Consider the following 18,224-nt stretch of genomic DNA (forward strand, 5'->3'; position numbering starts at 1 on the left):
TCTATGAACAAGTAAGATGGAAAACCCTTACAATTAATTTGTGCTATCTTGCAATACTCACGTAATAATTGGACGAGGATGGGACATTTTTCTTATATTTTGCTTACTTATATTTACTACAATTAATTCGTTTTATCTAATAATACTCACGTAATAATTGGCGAAGGATCGGGAATTTTTCTTATATTTTGGAAATGTAAACAATATGCTCATAACCCTTTGCGCTAAGGAAATTAATTTTAGAATACTAAAAAAATCAAATGCTATGTGGTCTTTTGGTAAAATAATTTCAAGACACCATTTTACACGATAAAGCATTTCGAGCAGAACAGGTCTCAATTAATCGACTAATATTTGCTCGATAAATTGATACAAAAGTGTTAATACATAAGCTTTGTAACTTAAAGAATTTTAGACCCCAAAACTAGAAGAAAATAAAGAAAAATAAAAAAAATATTAAGATTTCGATTGAATATTACAAATACCGAACTATGCTATCAAATTCAAATGACTTGTTACTTGCTTTAATTATTATATTATTGACAATACAGCAAAGCCGTGCCTTATGAATAAAAAAAATAAATAAATAATTTAACCATTCTAACTGAACAATTCGTAGACTCCAAACTGAGAAGAAAATAAAGAAGAACAAAAAAAAGTATTCCGATTTCGATTGAATATTTCAAATACCGAACAATGCCACCAATGCCAAAATCAGCATCCAAATATGCATATGAGTGTTTCCATTTTCCGACTAATTTGCAAATTGTTTCGTTTTCCAAAAAAAAATGTATATTTATACAACACATTCAAAAAGGGGCTAAAATCCCATGCGAAGCGGGATACCTCCATTAACAAGGGGTAATGATGCTGCTGGTTTGCCATCAAATTCACACAATTCAAAAGTCTATTTACTCTCATTCATATTCATGCTCGTGATAAGCGCTCGGGTGCCCCATTCCATACCGTTTCACACACACACACACCCACACACCGTATGTCAACTTCTTTCCATCACGGAAAATCGCCTCCATGCTTTCTACTCTACTCGAGCTTACTGCCTTTGTATTAGGGTGACGTTCAGAATTTTCCTTTTTTATGTTAGTGCTAGCTTCTCCTTTTCACTCCTTATCATGGTGAAAGGCACAAAACAGATGTACCAAAAAAAAAACAAATTCCCTTAACCAAATTTCAACGCGGCCCCAAACGCCCAAGCACAAGTAAACACACTTTAGTCACATTTTTAACATTCCATTCATAAATGCTTCCTTGCTTGCCCTGGCACAAGGAAATCATGAACCATATTCGGTTGCTATGCGCTTCTGTAATCTATCTCCAAAGCAACTGGTTGCTGAATCCAATCAGTCACGGTACGTTCCTGGGAGGAAAAGTGGAAAAATCTTCCTTTATTTTTTCTTTTAAACTGAAAAGATCGTGATTGTGTTGCATTCGTTTTGGGAAAATTTAGCTTCAACACATTTCAAACTGATTTGTTTTCCTTTCATTTTTACGTTTCGTTTTACACAGACACGTCATACTTAACAGGCGGCAAATGGAAGCTTTTGGAGTTCACTTATGAATCAGTTGGATAATGACTTTTGGATCGTACGCTGGCATCATGTAAGTATTTCCCATAGTACGATCAACGAAAAAAGAAAACAGTTTTCAATCGTATTAGCGAGTACCTACTACAGTAAGCAAGCACTTCTAAACCATAGAACATACAAAAGACCCCCTTTCCGGACTTAACGTCACATGCTTCCACCAGTATAAGTCAAAATTGTGGTCGGGAAAGTAAAATTGTTTTAATGAATTCTTTCAAAATACCCACATCACATGCAAAGTTGATTGAGTTTAGAAGACTGTTTTAAAAGTTGCCAAACAACGTTAGCGCTCAAGTACACGAACTCAAAGCCACATATGTTTGTTACGCTGGGAATGCCATTACGTTGGGATTTGTTTGGAAGCAGAATGCAAATGAGCAACTCGGCATAAATTCCTCTTCAGTGGTTAGTATTTAAAGGTAGCTTTAAATATTATGCTTTATAATTCAATTGTTTGTTGAAATTGTTCAATTGAAGCATTCAAAAGCTACGCACGGAATCATACGGACATGTGTGCAGGTATATCATAAAAAATATACACACATACACACGTATTTTTATTATTGATTTTATGAGTTTATTTCGCTTGAATCGCAACTTTCACAACATTAATGGGCGATTAATCTCGCACACAGATAACCGATGAATCATCCGTCAGCTTTATTGCTTCATCATGCCCAATCAACGCAAATACCGAATGAATGATGTCAATGGTGATGATGTCAGTTGGTGGTTGGGAAAAGAAAACAATTTCAAAGCATATCGCAAAAGCACACCAATTTGTGTATTGTGATTTATTCACCATTAAGCATAGATTATACAAAAAGTAATACTTCATCTTTTTTGTATGCTCGCTATTAGAAAAGCAAAATTAATATTGATACAAAATTTAGAATAATTCAAACAACGTCCTTATACAATTTTAGACAAATTAATTGTTTGTAACAATATTTGATTCTTGTGTCTATTCACTGTAGCTAAACTAAAAGCTTTGCTACGTGAAGCTTTTGTTTGCGACAAATGTTTTGTTGCCTAGTTTACACTCAAAATGAAGCTACTCAACTGTTTGCTATCGTGGAAAGGGGAACAGGAAGCAGTAAGCATAATGCTCTACCATACATTCATTGTTGTCATAATAAAACAATGAGAGCTTTTGCTGTACTTGCAATCAATGCTCAGCAGTAGCATTATCAGTAGCAGCGCAGTGGAATGATGACTGGGAAATTAGCCGGCAGCCAATTACAGACTGATTGGAAATTTTCATCAAGCATAAGAGAGACAGAAGAAAGAAGAAAAAACAAACAAACAAACCATCCGCCAGCCAGTATGCATCACATTTATGCAAGGCTTATAATAATAGTGATAAAGGAAAGAAAACAAATAGTAAAACGGCCGTGGGGAATTGCAGACAAAAGCGTAGGAGGAAGAAAAAAAAACAATAAAAAACCATTCTGGAAAACGAACTACATTCGACTTTGGTTGCTTCTTGCGAGGTTTCATTTTGGGTTCTCTTATTTCAATAGAAGCCGGGATCGTTTCGTCAGGATCCAGAAACTAAACACTGGAAGAATTGTTCTTTATCTATGTAGAAAAAAGACTGTTTTAATAAGTAGTTTTGTTCATTTTCCAACATTTGTTGTCACTGTCAAGAGGGGAAGCTAATTAAAGCTTCGGTGTCGAGATGGAGAAGAGAAGATCGCGGCTACGTTTCTTGCATTCAGCCGAAATGTGTTTACAGGCTACTGGCTAGCATCAACCGACGACATTCGGGTCACCGACTATGTGGTCTACCTTAGCCGAATGCATTGAAATTGCATCCGCTTTACAGCATCCACAGAACACAAGCAAACAACCATCCCGAACCCAGTCACTGGTTGCCATGTATTAAAGTTCCGAAGCTTTGCACTGGTTTCCGATCGGGTAAACTCATAGCACAGCACCTCCCTCCACCAACCCGTTGAGTCCTTTCCCTTCTATGACAAAAGCATTCGTCTGTACACTCAACCATCCCCTAAAACCGGTTTGCACTAGCGAAGTAAATATTTTGTATTTCAACAGTTTATGCATCATTTCGTACGACAAACAGTAATTACTAGCAACACAAACCGCAACCGCGTAAGGGAATGATGCTGCAAATGGAAACAAGGGAGTGAGAGAAAGAGAGAGAGAGAGTAAACTCATTCCAACTTCATTTCGGTTACGGATGGCCTTTGCAGTCACTTGCAGTGGACCCGGAGCGAGAGAAACGAACAGGTTACTACAAGGAATTCGTATCCATCGCTTTGAATCGGAGTAAAGAGCATTTAGACGACCGTTTTCGGAAATGCAGGTGGTTTAGATAAATAGTGATGGGTGGGAAGGATGGACAGATTTGCCCGAGATCATGATTGTATGTCTGAATATGAATTTCCGATGTACAAGGCCATGTTTGACAGAAACACACAGAAAAGACTTTTGTAATAAGTTTCCGAGAAATTGTGCAAAATCAATATCGTGTAAAACTTAAAACTTCAAAACGAACATGAACTTAGTGCAAATTTATTTTATCGCTTTGCAGTAAATGAAATACAATCGAACGACTTTTTTCCTTCGAAATCGAACACAAAATTCAAACTGTCACAGTTTAGCAAACGCCCACCCACCAAGACTTCTCGGTACACTTCACCAAATAAGCGACGGATTGGAAAAGTTTACCATTCATTCCACTATTTACCGACGCTTTATGAGCTTTTTGAAATTAATTTCTTCCCAAAGACTTTCCCGACGCTAGGGTTGAAATAAGCGAAATCCTACTGTCCCACTCCGCTAGAACTGTGTGAAATAAACGAAATCCAGCAGCTGTTTGTTTATCGATAGCTGTTTGACAATGTTGTGCTGTATTGAGTTTCTATTTGCTTTGTTTTATCTAACCGCTCGACATTCGGTGGGGTTTGATTGGAGTGAAGCAAAACTTTTTTAATTCATCTATTCAATGGTACTTATGCTCTCAAGTAACATTTTACGAACAGTAGATAAACATCGATTCGTGCCAGATAATACATGAAACATTCACTCATCTCTGATGGTTGATAATTACATAGTGCGAGTGTAGTACCATTACCTTCCGGATATTGATGCAATTGAGCCAACACTTTTATAAAATCGTGATGTGTAGTGCATGTTATGGGACTTGTTGCTTTTAATAGGATTTTTTAGCCATCACACACCGACTCACAAATACAGCTTTTTCATTGCACACAAATGGTTTTATTCGACAAGGCTTTCTGTACACGTTCACCAACATTTTAATCGCCATTAACGCTTACATGCTACATTTGAACGATGTAAATGATCCTACAAGCATGAGCTTTGATGGGTGGTGTTGTACAATGGGCTTGTATCAAGCAGCTGCTTACTTCCAAAGGTTAACGATGTTATGACACAATTCATTGCCATTTTTATGCTCACAAAGCTACGTTGAAAAGTGTATGGACCATTTTTATGAACCACGCGAATAGTTTATAAACCACGAACAACTGATTGTCAGGATGTCAGTTTTCAGTGATCCGATTTGCAGCAGAAAAGATAACCACGCTGCAACAGTAAACTTTTCAAGTCACGTATTAAAGTGATCGGCTGACCGAACCAACCCATCAACACATCCCAAAGATCGCAAGGATCGAATTCCAGCTGGTTCGATGGGCTGCGAGCTGCGGTTTTGTGCCTGCCTTTCAGTCTCTTCTCCATTATTCTCACATTGGCTTTAGTTATGTACGATCATTCCGGCAGGTATTCGGTAAGCATACGATGCCTTCACCGACCGAAGGTTAATTACACGCGTCGATTAAAGCAAGCAATGCATTAAAATGCGAGAGTTTAAGACGCATCCCTAACCACCATCACCATTCGTCGGTGGGCTTGTGAGATTGAGCTTGACGAATGCCACGTCCAGATTCCAGGACGGTATTTTATATGAACGAAAAGCAAAGGAAAGGTGCACGAAATGTTGGATTGAAGAATAATTTTAGTTGAATTATCCAAAGATTTTTAAAGTTCCTTCGGGATTTTGCCGATTATTTCCGTTTTGAACATTTGCTTGTTGCTAAGTCGATTAACGAAAGATGTATTTAATTGATTTAAAATTTAATAAAAAATGTTTTATATTTGTCAAAGTCGGTAATTAAGCCTCATCTCAATATGAAATCATATACTTTGCAATTAAAAAATGTAGGTATTTAATTAATCATAACATTAAAATTAAATTAGATAAAAGTTAAATCTTATGAAAATTCATTTTTTTGTAAAAATTTAAATCTTTTCTACCTGAATTTTTTTCTTTAAAATTATATTGAAGGATATCTGCAGATATTGGTTTCGAAGCTTTTAACAATGAATGCTAATAGTTCTACAAATTTACATCCTCACAAACACAAAACAATCAACTTACAATATTTGTTACGTGCTAAAACATCGAATTCTTGAAAATTGATTAATTCTGGTACGCTGTACTGTACTGAAAGCTTTTTACGGTCTAAAATTTCACTCAATTGTAGATTAATTCCCTTTTGTATCAATACATGCTATCCTGTATCTTAAAAATACAGCCATTAAGAAAAAAAAACATTCAAACAAAACCAAATAAAAAACAATCTTCCTGTGACTGATATCGTGTCATCCGGTGAATCGTTAAGCCTTATCGTAAAACACCCTATACTTTGCGCACATTAATAAGATCATCGTCCACCCAGTGATGATTAATCACTCAAACTTTGTACCGAAAGGGAAAAAAAAGTCAGCATTCGCCGAAACACCAAAAAATGCCTCAGTAAGCACCGACTAACGGGAGAAAAATTGCAGCTCATTTACCCAGACACGGTGACCGAAGTCAGCAGCACTAGCAAAAAAACCAACGCTTTTGAGAACCACCACTTCCATAAATCGTGCCATGCAGACATGAGCGAAGAAAAAATACCCCACGCCAAACTAAAAAAGATCTTCAAAACTTCCAACGCTCCAGGGCCGCAGAAAGGTGAAACAACTCGCAACTTAACAGAACGAACTGACTTGCAGCTATGGTTTCGATTTTTTTTTTCTGCTCGTCATTTCTTATGTTGTTGCAAAAGCTTCTGTGCTTTGGTTCGGTAAGTTGTAAGATGTCGTCCATCGCCACTCTGTGAAGGAAGTGCACCTGCCTCTAGTATGGGAGATGTGAAAAACTCTTGCCCCACGCACACACACAAGCACGAGAGTGAAGTAAAAATATGAAACACTTCGCCAAACCAAAGCAACGTAACATACGAATGAAGGGTATCCCTACAGGCCAGCCGGCAATTTCTTTCGCTTCTCCCATTCAACGCCGCGGAAGCGCGTCTTCTCTATGTTCCGAATGATGATGCTCCGGTTTTGAGATAGCGATTACTTCGGGCGCTTCGATTATAGTGCCGCCTCTTGCCGATATTTCGACACGCTTCCGTCAGCTCTGTTTGGGCTCGGTTAGCTGCTCAGGCAGCCGCCCCGCGTTGCCTGTGGCGGGTTGTAAAATTGATTTTCCATCCTCTCAAATCTCATCAAGTCTGGCTTTTGCGTTGTTTCCGTGTACGATGGTGGTACGGCTTGCACTTTATTAAAGAGAACTCTTCATGTCGCTTTACGACGTCTGCCAGGCTTGACGAAACGAAGCATCTTCATCTGCGCCGTAGGTTATAGTGCAGTGAAAAGTCGATAAAATTGGTTCTCAATTTCTCGAGAATTTTAATTTCATAATAATTTTTCAGCAATCGGACAAAAGTTATATATGTTAACCTTTGTTTCTATTTCAATAAGTTTAATCCTTTATATTAAGTCGCAAAACGCACTGTTTTTCCCATAAAAATTCATTCCAAAATCAATGCTGGTAGCTTGCGATAGTGATACAGCTCACGATCATGTCATGACTTATGCGATCAACACAATCCATGGATCGATCTTGTACAGCAACGACAGCCTCGTTCTTCCCGAACAGAAGCTTCCTGATTTTCTTACACCTTCAACCATTATACCATTGCCGAGAGATTCAATCGCAATCGAAACCATCGTCAAGAAATGGTACCTTCCGTTCCGCCAAACCCGGCTGACCTAGGCAAAGGTTTGGCCCGTTAAGCTGACGCGAGTGATGAAGAAAAATGAAGCAAATCTCTTAATAGCCCCTCCGGCATGGGAGTAAACATGAAAAGAAAGGTACCGCCGGAACGCACCAGAGCACGATGGCGACGATGGCCAACGACGGATGGTATCGATCGATCCGTCGATCGGGGTTGAAAAGTAAGAAAAATCGAACGGTGCGCGGTTTCGCTGCCGTATTAGCGATTTATGGTCGGCTTACCGGACTGCGAGTGAAGGCCAAAGTGCTGATGGGGTAGGCACACGAACAAAAAAAGATGTCTACCACTAGGTAGCATGTAAAAAGGTAGGGTATTAAATGATGAAACATCCTGGGAAGGAAATATTTATCTCGGGAGCGATCCGTTGCTGTTAATTGATAAGTTTGTGGAGCTTATGCAGAACAGTACTTTACTGCCGAATATGCTAAAATATGTATGGAATTATTTTCTGTTTCATTAAACAGATATTTTAAAACTAGAATAAAGCATGGTTCAGTTCTTCTCAATGCTGTTGAATTATTATACACGAACACGAAAATATTTAGAAACAAACGAGTCGTGAAATGAAAGTATTTATTATTTTGCATTTCTCGAAATTTCGAGTGTCCCATTGAACGGCTTAACAAGACGTAAGTTTTATTTTTTGATTTTCTACTGAAATTAATATAATCATTCCTTAAATTTTTGTGAAAATGTAAAATTTCCTTCAAGTCGAATTGTTCGAAGAGATTGTTTAATACCCTGGTCATAAAGGAAACCGAGTCACTGAATGTTTTGAAATTTTTTATCACAAATTTCATCACATTGCGCCAATTCTATCCTGCAACTTATTGATTATCACCTTATTAATTCAAATTTCAAAATACTTTTTTCAAAATAAATTTTGATTTCATATTGCATTGATTTAATTCAAATGAAGCACATAACCAAACCCTATCAATTTGCACGTTGCAGTAAAACCAGAATATAACACGCCCTCCCCCGTTTGAATATGAAAAATAAAATGAAAAGTCAGTAATAGCATTTAGCGAGCCCATTTTTCATCATCAGTTCACCCTGCCAATACGGTCGGAACAGTGATCCGAAACCGATCGCAACAGAAAGCATCACCACGGTACCGTCTCGTTGGCGTCCTCTCACAGCATGCATTGCACTAATGCATCGTAAGGGTACGGTGCACACCCCGTGCTGTGTTGTCTGCGCTGGGTGCATCGGCTACGGGCGCACAAGGATAACATTCTACCCGATGGTGGTGGCGGTATCTAAGCTTTCGCTTACAGCTGAGAATCGTGAATGTCATATTTGTAGCACGGGGACCAGATTACTGTCTGAAGCGATCGCATTTTGCGCCATTTTGACTGCACGATGTGGTTGTGTAATTAGTCGCATTGTCGACTAGGCGAACAGCACAGGAAACGTGAAATAAATAAGTCCAAATCAATTTTTCTTTCTATTGGAAATTTATCCGGGGATGAGCTTGCATGCTGTAACCAAACCATATGAGCTGCACCAATGTAAGAAACGGCTGAACACTTAAAAGAGAAGCTATTTGAGAGAAAGTACCAAGCTGGGACAAAAAAAACACCCCATTTTTAAATTGAACCGCGTGCGGGAGGTAGCCGAATTGGCTGTGAATTCAATTTTCTAAACAGTAATTACCGGTACACCGGCATCGTGCCTATACTTACGCCCTTAAATGGTTTTTGCCTTTCGGCAATGTTTGAGCGTGACATAATCGTGTTTTCGTTTCTTTGTATATTTTTGCAACTGCACGAACCGATCGTGATTTTGGGTGGCAATACTTTAAAGAACATAATTATATCGTGCCCATGCTAAACGTTGCAGATGGAATTTTTGCTCTCAGCGCCGGGACTTACAATATCCATGTTTTGGTTGGAGTCAGTTGGTGGAGTAATTTTTTTAAAGAGTCAGTTCAATACGCTGGGCGGCAGTGCTTACGCAAAAGAAGCACAAATAATTACGATCGTAATAAAAATGCCAATAATCAAATGCTGTGAGCTTTTGTTGCATCGGGTCGCAACCATTAAATTTCGGTTTTTATTTGGTATCCATTCTTCGACCGGCAGTTCCGTTTGAAGCGCCATTTTAAAGCAAATGTTAATGTATAATTTTTTGGACAATGGAAAAAATGCTATTTATGTAATTTTTCTGCTATCATCATTATCGTTCGTAATGCCAAAAATTGTTGTGGAGTGCCAATAAGCTGAAAAACAAAATCCTAGCAATTTTTCCAGATGTTGTTTTTATCTTTATCAGAATGAAAGAGGTGTTCATGTGAATTTATACAAACGTATTTATTTAATCCAAAATGGTGTTGTTAGCAAAAAATATGTATTCGATTACTTACTAATGATGCTGCACGGTGCGTTTCCTTTCAGTTTTTGTAGCGCCGTTAAATTGTTATCATCAAAATATTGTACTATTGCTTGTTTCTATACGTTGCTTTTACACAAAATTTTCTTTCTTTCATAAATCACTTCTATTCACTATGCACTTAGTAATAGCTTTCCGTCATTTGGTAGATTTAAACAATAACCACCAACCTTCCTTACACTGTTGCACATCCAGGATGTAAAAACAACTACACAAACCTACCACAACATCACCAATAACACTTATCATCCGGTAGGCCAACGACCGGGCTAACGCTTAGCATCGAACGAATCCCACACACTTTGGCTTGGCTCAGCACAACACTTGCCCCGGCACTGCTTGACTTCGCGATCGAAACACTAGATCGTACCACTAGCAAATGGACAGAAAAAAAATATGCACACACACACACTAACCCGAGAGCCCATCAACAGGGCTGGATCACAAACCTGCTGGCAGCGGAGGGAGAAAAAAATAAATAAACGAGAACATTACTTTCAAGGCGCTGACATCAGCGCTGGGCCCGAACGGGGCCGGCTTGTATGGAGGATCGAACCGACGTCTTCTTGCATTTGAAGAATGGAGAAATAATTTAATGGAATGAGAGGAAAACGAGTAAAATAGCACACAAACACACACACACACACACACACATTCGCCCGGTGCGAATTCATCCAGAGTAGTGGGAAAATTTTAACGATTCTGAGGGAATTTCGTTAACCCATCCAGGCCTGGCCGGGATGCAAGGGCGAATCGACTCACAACGAATGCCGTTGCGGAATATTTGTCGCACGCAGATGCAAACGCACGAATACGACTCCACGCAGAACCTTACAGCTTCCCTCAAGCTGCAAGTCGGGGAGCGCAAAGGGAATGCGACCATCTTGGAAGGCGTAGCAGGCGCAGGCGGAGGGTTATTTATGTACTTCGGCCGCTTCCGATACCGGTTCTTAACTGCTCCGATAGTTGACTGCTCGATTCGGGAGGGAATGGAGTTCTGTTTTTTTTTCTTAATTCCTTGCCATTTGTTTTCTATTTATTTAGTTCCCACCCGTTCACAGTGACTAACCAATTTAGGCAGAGCGCGCGAAAGCTAAACTTAAGCTACACACTTATCACTCAAAAACCTATTTGAATAATAAAAGATTTGATAATCGTGAGCATTATACAACGGCTTAATGGTTAATCAAAATAGTTTTGCACGTGTTTGTAAAATTTTGATGTCTACGACTGTATGTAAAAAAATTAAAAATTTACGAAAAGTTAATTGAATACCATAAGCAAAATAATGATAGTCCCTTTAACATTGAAATATGGTTCGAGTGAATTTCTTTTAATATTTGTACTTCCATTTTAACATCCCATCCTCCTTAGTTAACATCATATCAAACGACTCGAAATCAATGCCCTTGTTAGAACGCATTAAGATAACAAACAGTATCCACCATTATTAATTGTAATTTACATTCCGACATCAAGCGTAAAACAAAAACAATTACGTTTAAATATGGTCAAACTTTGAAAACCTTTTCGGAACGACACTCAAACCGCGTTGCCAATTTCTTATTGGTAACATATTTATTTCCTTCCCATTTGCATGAGAAAGCGATTATGCGTGCGTGGGCACGGGCTATAACGGTTCACATTTCACATCCCGTGTATGTTTTATTCTTTCTTTCACTTCTTTACAAAAAAACCTGCCCATCACATTCACCCCGAGATGGCTTTTATTCTCGTGAGATTTGCAACACCTTCCTGCCCTGTTCTTCGCCCACCACGCTTCAGTGAGATATTGAAATCGATATACTTGTACAAAATTTGCACGAAAAAAAGGCAACTGACTTGAGACAGAAAAAAGAATAAAATCTGTCACAAACAGGTTTTGATATGGGAATGCCGATGACGATTGCCGATGGTATGGAAATACTTTTCTGCAACTGATTTGCTTACCAGCCGGCCATATTATTTTTGTCTTTTTCGAAAGGACAAGACAACATGGTCATCTTTTCTGCTTTCCCTGCTGGGTATTGGGTTGGCAGTGCGTTAGTATTGCCATACAATCATTAATTAGGTATTGAAGCTGATTTATTTGCCAGTTTTATTGCTTCAACCGCCAACAATTACACCGTGGATGTTTAATTACATCGTATTTCATGTTTGGCTGAATTTTATGTGGCTTTTTGTCATAATAGCGCTTTAAAAACATCGTTTTATTCTTGTTTTTGTGGTTAAGTAGTTTCAGTGTCATTAAAACATTTCGAGGATATTAAAAATTATTCCCGTTTTGGTTTTAAGTTCGTTGCTTTAAAGCGTAGGTATTGTAATTTAATTTTCTTCCCACGTCATGTCTTCATGAATGGTTAATACTGCATGGTACATTTCTTAAGTTTATATATTTTTTTAAAATAATCGTTATCAATCTTAACATATTATGTATGAGCTCTCTCCTACTACATCCAAGGGTTCATTCGTTTACGACAGTCCATCAATGCCGCCATAAGGATCCTATTCCCGACCTTCGTCTGACCCGTGCAAGGATTTGGAACATTGACACTGTGCACGTTACGCTTAGCGGGCCACATATGCAGACGGGAAGTCTGCATCACTGCACGACACATGAGCCAGGGCGATGGAAGCACAAAACAAGTCTTCCCCTTAACCGACCCTGACAACTAATTGCATTAATTGTACCCACACAGGTACATTTTTACCAAGTCATTTACTTAAAACTCGAAGACAAGAAAACCTAGTCACTCTCCAGGAGTATCGAAATAGCCTCTAATTTCTGGATACAGTTCTATTCACAAACTATTTGCTTTTGATTTCAATTCACAATACACACACACACAACGACTCAATCGAAAACTCTCACATCATATTCTCACATACACAACGGTATACATTCTTCCTCTCAGATTTTATAGCAAATCGAAAACACCTGATCACTTTGACGAATGATCGTGCAAGAAGATTTCAAAGCATTTGCGTTTCGACGCACTAAAACATCAAACCGGTATTAATTTATTTTTACTGTATTACGTTTTTATATGTTTGTTGTGATTTTTCACTACTTTAAATTATGCTTATTATTTTATTCGTTTTTCACAATTCCTCGTTTTTTCGTATTTTACTTCTAATTTAACTGTTTTTTTGTCTAAAATCCTTATCTTTTCTTCACATACCTTCAACAAAACACAACACTTTTCGCCTTAGAACGTTAAGTTAGAACATCAACAATATTCACGTTGAACACTCGAAAGCGGACGCGCGCGCGCATACACAACAAACCGGTCGATCCGTTGAACACACGCGCTACCATCCAACGTTACCGTTCCGCGCGAGAGCTTTCCGTCAAATAAAGCCACATTTAAACGCGTACCGATGCCGGCTCCGGTCTGCTCAGCTAGGGCTATGCAGACTGGCGTCTTCTATCGTGGCAAGAGAGTGCTCCATGCCGGACGGTTGCGCACTTTCCGTACGTTGAAAGTGTTAGTATCAAGTATAATTTTAGCTGGGATATAGGAGTTAAAACATAAATAAACTTTGAAATTTTTAAAATTTACTAAAGTACTTCCTGTAGCTGTGAGTTACAAACAAAACTTACAGCAATATTAGATGTACATTCTCAATACTGTAGTTACTTTATATGTAAAAAGTTAAAAATAATTCAGGGTTCGAAGTGTATTAGTTATGTTGATCAGTACGAAAGAAATAAGAAAGTTTTAAAATATGTTTATTATATTCCATAAAATAAATAAAAATGAATGCTACATGCACATATCATTTAAGGTTTTCTTCATTATATCCTCGCTTATCGTCATGTAATAAAAAGTTACTCTTCTCACACGAGCTCCAGAGCATATCGTCGAACCGGTGTGCAGTGGCCCTAATAAACTGCCCTTTTACAACTACAACAACCGGCCGGCACAATCTGGCCATGCAGGCTATCCCCTTTGAATCCCCCTGTTTGCGTATGTCTGTGTGCAGTGTTTAGGGCCGTTTTCATGATTCCTCTCTGTCTTTTTTTAATTTCCATCATTCGTCGTTCCTTAACTCATTCCCGGGCACACCTCAAATAAGCTATCCCCCCATCCTGGGCATGTGCTTCGGTTATGGCCTATGGTGCTCTTTCTCATTTTCTTGCACCTCTCTGCACCATTTCCGCCCAATCACCAGACCCATCCCAATGGAAGCCCCATTTCACCTGAACTCGTTTCACCTTGACGAGTCATTTTCTTTAGCCCTACTTCTCTTCCACAGCTTCATCTTTCCCGAGCACGGTTCAGGAGATAAACACAGCGGGGCCACCGGAGGAACTGGAGATCCGTTTTCGTCTCTTCCGTTCTTGCAACATTCGTTTTTCTTTCCGTTCCATTTAGAGGAATTCTTGTGTCATTCTTTCCCGCTTCATTCCACCACACTGGCGGAAGGTTTCTCTTTCATACCGAACCTTTGCATAGTTTTGCATCGGTGGTTTTTCACTTCACCCTGTCGAAACTAACCTACACCGATGCTTCGCAGTGGCCTCCAATTTGACACAGTGTATATATGTGTGTGTGTGTACGCCTGCATAGCCCTTCACTTTACATCGGTTCCCTATTTTTCCCTTTTTCCCAAATTGTTCAAAACTGTTCTATAGGTAGCTATATTTACAAAGTATATAATAGCAACAGACATTTTGAAATAATCAAACATGCTAACGTTTTTAACTCACTGTGCATGAAATAACGTAAGTTATATAAATGTGGTTTAAAGCGCTTTGAGGCAAGAAATAAAACATTTCTTATTTTATATTAAATAGACACTAAAAACATAAAGAAAATTTTAAATTCCTTTTAAAGAAATTAAAACAAGCAGCCCCTAGGAGGATTTCTATTTTAATTCCCACAATTCGGATGCTCTCGATGATTTTATGAGGTACAACAACAAAACAGAAGAAAAAACACACCACAAGACGATAGGTTTTATGTTTTCAAATTCCTTCACCTTCTCTATTACTCCATTACCTTCGTGTTCGTGTTTTCCCTCATCATCGGTTTGGCTCTTGTTTCTCTCTTCCCTCTTCGAAGCTCTCCTTTCTGCATCTTTATCATCTGCTTGACTCGCACCACGTGTTGCCGCTGCTTAAGCCCCCTTTCTTCTCATACTTTAATCGATGATCTTTCATTCACTCCGTGCTTTGCTTCGGAGCCACCATCGTACCATTGGTGTTGTCGGTAGGCGAACGTTTGCCGGTTGCATGATACCTACACTAATTTCACCTTTTAGCATTTACAGTACCCAACCAATTTTAGGCAGTCGTGGTGCATATCATTGTTCAATATAACACTTTCTTCAAGTTCAACGAATTCTAGCACCAGTATTAAAATTTCCGTTTGAAATAATTTAGGAATGATTTTAAAACTTCTAATTCACACACCATTTTACCAAGTTCAATCTCACGACGGCCCACTTACTGTTCGCTCCAAGACAGTCTGTCTCGACACACCTCCATCAGTTGATCACCTCCATCAGTTGAAGGGTACTAACCTGCCTGCCTTGAATCGGCTGGCCAAAGTATCCGAAGAATGTGGCAGTCACACGCCTTCTTCAAATATTTTAAAAGGTTTCTCATTTTGCCATAAGCCGGCATCTAATGTATGCATGTTCCCGTTGGTTTTTTGACGATTGATTTGCATCATAAACGAATGTGGTCTTCAGTGGAGTCAGTCTCTGCTAAAAAAAAACTAACAAGCAAGTCCATTATGTACAGCTGCAATAGAGTGAGATTTCTAGCTACAAATATCATTGCAAATCGGTTTGGTGACCTTGCGCTATTCAACACTGAGTAATTATTATTTAAATACGTTTTTTGCATTTTGTATATAAAAGTAAGCTCTCTGTTGTACCAGATTTGATGCTCTTTATATATCTTTATATAATAGAAATGTGGGGCGGCCCGATGGTGCATGTGATAAACGGCGCCAGTCCACACAGCCGGACCGGGTTCAAATCCCATCCGGACCGTCCCCCCGTAGCAAGGACTGACTATCCGGCTACGTGGTAAACATAAGTCTAGTAAGCCAGAAATGGCCGGCGTGACCTGTAAGGTCGTTAAAGCCAAGAAGAGATAATAGAAATGTATTTAATATAAATATAATTTTTGAATTTGAATAAATGGATGCTTCCGAATAGCCATTACATGCTACGGAGAGATCGCATTGTTTGTTTGTTTTTTTTATTTCTTTCTTATATTTTGTATCACATTTGCTGTTTATGAAAATTTTTGAATGTTTACAAGCGTTTCCCAAAAAACTATATTTTGCCAGGCGATGTGTATGTTTAAAAAATGTAACGCGATAAATGTAAATGTAATCAATCGATGATTTAAAATTTTAGCGGCTTAGTCTGTTGTGGTTAGAGCTACCTGCAGCGGAGGTCGATCATCAGGGACTCTAAAGGCACCGTGACCAGCGGAACAGGCGGGGGCGGTTATGGACGATGTTATCCATACACATCCTGCGCTTGATCAGGTTGATGAATCACAGTGAAATTAGGACCCGTCGTAGGTCATTAACGGCGTTCGTTACGATGACAAAACGGCGTTGGATTCATGGCACATCACAAGGAATGGACGACATTCGCCTAGATCAAGTAGTGATCTAGCATAGCGATCTTGCCGGGACGTAAATGTTTATTTTAGAGAGCAACGCCGGCGAGGAGTTCCGATAGTCAAGCTGTCTTGCGACGAGTAGTCTTTGTGTGTTATATTTCCGTTGTGTTCATGCCAACTTAAGCGTGGCGTGCATCATAGGCTCCAACAGTTGCGTACTCCACTACAGACCTTACTAAGCAGCAGTACAGGATCCTAACGAACACCCGGTCAGTAAGATCGCGGGTAAGCTTTATCGCTTTCTTTCGGGATTTCGCTTCCTCGTGAACGAAACGACAACGCATTTCTCTTCGTGCATAATTTCATACCATAGCTCTAGAATTTTTTTCAGACGTACATCTGCGACGGTGTGCGACGCCCGACTGAAACGCGAGGCCGACAGAATTGGATTGAGGATCAATACGACGAAAACAAAGTATCTGCTTGCCGGATGCTCTGACCGTGATAGAGCCCGACTCGGGAGCAGAGTATCAGTTGACGGCGACGATCTCGAGATGGTAGAGAAGTTCTACTAGCTTGGTACGATCGTAACTTCTGACAACATCATGAACAACGAAATTCGAAGACGCATTGTCGAGGAAAATCGTGCCTAGTACGGGCTCCACAAACTCCTGCGGTCCAGAAGGATCCAGCAACACACGAAATGCACGATATATCGCACACTGATACGTCCGGTAGTCCTCTACGTGCATGAGTCCTGGACTATGCTAACGGAGGACACCAATGCACTCACCATTTCCGAACGGCGGGTGCTAAGACCTATCTCTGGCGGTGTGTGACAGCATGGCGTGTGGAGAAGGAGATTGAAGCGAAAGCTAACAAAGCCGTTTTGCGGTGTAGATAGCCTGACGGTCGTCAAAGCCTGAATGATGCGTAGGCTGGGCACGTGATGAGGACGCCCCATCAGGAAGATGCTCATCAGTAACCCTTTCGGCACGAGACGTAGAGGAGCGCAGCGACCATGTCCATGCTATCGGCGATTTGATGCAGCCGTGGATGGAGAACTGCATCCCTTGACCGAATGTTCTGGAACTGGATTGGCGACCTTGCCATGTCATGAACAGACTAAGCAGACTAAGCAGATGCCGTGAGAAGACTAATAAGAAGAAGAAGATTTGAAGAAAAGAATAGAATCGAAAGGAAAATCAACTGGGCTCCATTATCGATAGGTCTGTCGTGGGCTTAATGTTGTTCAAGAAAATTTTTACAAGAACTTTGACTGGCAAGACCTTATAGTCTCCACCGATCCGAGTAGAGATTTCTGATGATCACCTGGACGATCGTTACTACGCAGAGGTGTGCTACAAAATTTGCAAAGTAATTTCAACTAACTCTCATACTGATTCCTCGTAAAAATGTGACAAATCCATGAATTCAGGAAAATGTCCTCTATGAAAATGAAGAAATTAAAGTAATTTTTGGCGTATGAAACACTAACTAAAACAAACCGGACAA

General features: G+C 39.5%; 1 protein-coding gene across 3 annotated transcripts in view; it reads right to left on the reverse strand.

The window, feature by feature from the left end:
• Positions 1-13,626, reverse strand: part of LOC125771243 (EGFR adapter protein-like) — a 74,886-nt gene extending 61,260 nt beyond the window's left edge. The window contains exons 1-2 of one of the 3 annotated variants that reach the window (XM_049441655.1): positions 13,300-13,626; positions 10,092-10,566 (exon numbers count right to left, since the gene is read on the reverse strand). The gene's annotated coding sequence lies outside the window, so the exon portion shown is untranslated. Of the gene's footprint in view, positions 1-10,091 lie in introns of all 3 variants that reach the window. The other 2 variants (XM_049441654.1, XM_049441653.1) reach the window with 2 other exon arrangements.
• Between the last annotated feature and the right edge of the window lie 4,598 nt (positions 13,627-18,224).

This window comes from Anopheles funestus, chromosome 3RL (assembly GCF_943734845.2).
Source record: "Anopheles funestus chromosome 3RL, idAnoFuneDA-416_04, whole genome shotgun sequence".
NCBI classification, from domain to species: Eukaryota; Metazoa; Arthropoda; class Insecta; order Diptera; family Culicidae; genus Anopheles; species Anopheles funestus.